Raw genomic sequence first — 3,537 nt, 5'->3', positions numbered from 1 at the left:
AGTTTCACATATATGATGTCTATCTAAACTGGATAGCATAGCATAACATAATTCAAAGATATGATGAATAACTAAACAGGATCGCATGACATAATTCACCTACATGTTATCTAAGTAATTAGGATCACATCATTTAATTCACATATGTGATTTATATGCTAAACAGAGGGCATTCGATATGATGTCTGAACTAAGAATATGGTGTTGAATATTGTGTATATGATGTCTAAACTATGCAATGCAAGACACCGTATGCATGATATGAGCAGTATAACCGTGCCAAGTTAGAGCATACACCTCAGTGGGGGAATAGGACTGCTCATCTGTCTCTGAATCCATCTCTAAGGAGCTATCAGTACCCAACAAGAGATCTGCTTCGACATGTAGCACTGTTTGCTCTGAAGGCCTTGTTTTCACTCCAGATTTTTTCCATCTCCCACCCAAATGGCTTATTCACAGGAAGAGTAGTTTAATGTACAAACATTGTCGACAAATGGAAATGTAATGAAGAAAAGGATGGGAAAGATATCATTCAAATATATGATGCATGGTTAAACATGATGGCAATGCACATTTCACATATATTATGGCTGGCTAAAAGACATGAGACTGCATAATTCCCATATATGATATAGAAACCAAACAGGTGGCATTACAGAACATGTCTAAACTAAGCATATGACATATATGATGTCAAAAGTAGGAACTGCAAGGCAACATATGCATGATATGACTAACATCATCATGCCAAGGTAGAGCAAACACCTTGGGGGGGGGGTAAATAGGAGTGGTCAACGACGTCTGAATCCGCCTCAGAGCAGATATCTTCCTCTGGATTACAATCTGGAGAGGGGTGGGGAGGGTTTGCCATTGAACCCACCATGGAGCGATGTCTGCATGACATTGTATTGTCGCGCAAAACTCTTCTATTTTTCTCTACATGTTGAGCATGACTGTGTACAATATTTGACATGCATACGAAAAAAATATGGTGAGATTATGTAAGGAGAGCCTGCAGAAATTTAGAGTGATGGTAACAACCAGTGGATCGACGTTTTTCCGTTGAACCAAAATAGCCCTAATGGATCGACGTGAATGTATAGTAATAAGTGATGCAACAAGTGTACAACCTTTTTGCCGCAGCCGTGTCGACCTCAGCATCATTGGGTTGGTCGCTGAAGCAGTTGAGGTAGAGGTGGTTGTCGGAGGTGTGGAGGGAGATCTGAGGAATCTGTAGACAGCGTCCACGGCACTGCTCTGTTGTGATGGATCGTTCTGTCGTTGGAGCAGCTTGATACGTCTCCAACGTATCTATAATTTTTGATTGCTGCATGCTATATTATCTACTGTTTTGGACTATATTGGGCTTTATTTTCCACTTTTATATTATTTTTGGGACTAACCTATTAACCGGAGGCCCAACCCAGAATTGCTGTTTTTTGCCTATTTCAGTGTTTCGAAGAAACGGAATATCAAACGGAGTCCAAACGGAATGAAACCTTCGGGAACGTGATTTTCTCACCGAATATGACCCAGGAGACTTGGACCCTACGCCAAGGAAGCTTCGAGGTGGGCACGAGGTAGGGGGGTGCGCCCTATACCCCCAGGTGCGCCCCCACCCTCATGGGCCCATCAAAGCTCCACCGATGTACTTCTTCCTCCTATATATACCTACGTACCCCCAAACGAATAGATACGGAGTCAAAAACCTAATTCCACCGCCGCAACTTTCTTTATCCACGAGATCCCATCTTGGGGCCTGTTCCGGAGCTCCGCCGGAGAGGGCCGTCATCACTGAGGGCTTCTACATCATCATAGCCTCTCCGATGAAGTGTGAGTAGTTTACCTCAGACCTTCGGGTCCATAGTTAGTAGCTAGATGGATTCTTCTCTCTTTTTGGATCTCAATACAAAGTTCTCCCCCTCTCTCATGGAGATCTATTCGATGTAATCTTCTTCTTTTTTGCGGTGTGTTTGTTGAGACCGATGAACTGTGGGTTTATGATCAAGTCTATCTATAAATAATATTTGAATCTTCTCTGAATTCTTTTATGTATGATTGGTTACCTTTGCAAGTATCTTCGAATTATCAGTTTGGTTTGGCCTACTAGATTGGTTTTTCTTGCCATGGGAGAAGTGCTTAGCTTTGGGTTTGATCTTGCGGTGTCCTTTCCCAGTGACAGAAGGGGCAGAAAGTCACGTATTGTATCGTTGCCATCGAGGATAACAAGATGGGGTTTATTTCATATTGCATGAATTTATCTCTCTACATCATGTCATCTTGCTTAAAGCGTTACTCTGTTTTTAACTTAATACTCTAGATGCATGCTGGATAGCGGTCGATGAGTGGAGTAATAGTAGTAGATGCAGAATTGTTTCGGTCTACTTGTCACGGACGTGATGCCTATATACATGATCATGCCTAGATATTCTCATAACTATGCTCAATTCTGGCAATTGCTCAACAGTAATTTGTTCACCCACTGTAGAATACTTATGCTCTTGAGAGAATCCACTAGTGAAACCTAGGCCCCGAGGTCTATTCTCATCATATCAATCTCCATCACTTTAATATTGCTTTGCTTTTTTACTTTGCCTTTTACTTTTCACTTTGCATCTCTATACCAAAAATATCAAAAATACTATCTATCAGATCTCACTCTCGTAAGTGACCGTGAAGGGATTGACAACCCCTAATCGCGTTGGGTGCGAGTAGCTACCGTTTTGTGCAGGTACGAGGGACTTGAGCGTGGCCTCCTACTGGATTGATACCTTGGTTCTCAAAAACTAAGGGAAATACTTACGCTACTCTGCTGCATCATCCTCTCCTCTTCGGGGAAAACCAATGCAAGCTCAAGAGGTAGCAAGAAGAATTTCTGGCGCCGTTGCCGGGGAGTCTATGCAAAAAGTCAACATACCAAGTACCCATCACAATCCCTATCTCTCGCATTACATTAGTTGCCATTTGCCTCTCGTTTTCCTCTCCCCCACTTCACCCTTGCCATTTTATTCGCCCTCTCTTTCTCCTTCTCCTTCTCCTCCTCCTTTCTCCGTTTGCCTTTTTCTCACTTGCCTTGTCGTCATGGCTAATCTTATCTCTTCTCCGTTATCTCCAGAGAATGAAGTCCTAAATTTTAAACAAAGGGAGGGAGAAAATCTAAAAGACGCTTGGTATAGAATTTGCAATGCTCAAAATAGATCTACCAGGAAGCAATCTACTTCAGTTCTTCTTCGCAATTTTTATGTAGGTGCTAGTCCTTGGTATAGATATATCCATGATACCATTACCGGGGGGAATTTCTTGGGTAGCCACACTTTTGATTCTTATAATGCTATGATAGATTTATTTGGCTCACCACCTCTTTTGGTTAATGGAACTATGTTAACTTTGGAGCATGTTATGCAAAGGCTTGAAATTATTGAATACAAAGTTGCTACCATTGAATCAATTGAAAATCTAGATAAAAAGATCCATAATCAAATTACCCAATATGGATCTAAGGTAGGAATGACTTTGAAAAATATTAAGGAAAAGGAA

This window comes from Triticum dicoccoides, chromosome 1A (genome assembly GCF_002162155.2).
Source record: "Triticum dicoccoides isolate Atlit2015 ecotype Zavitan chromosome 1A, WEW_v2.0, whole genome shotgun sequence".
Lineage (NCBI taxonomy): Eukaryota > Viridiplantae > Streptophyta > Magnoliopsida > Poales > Poaceae > Triticum > Triticum dicoccoides.
The sequence above is the reverse complement of the archived record's forward strand: the minus strand, read 5'-3'. Positions refer to the sequence as shown.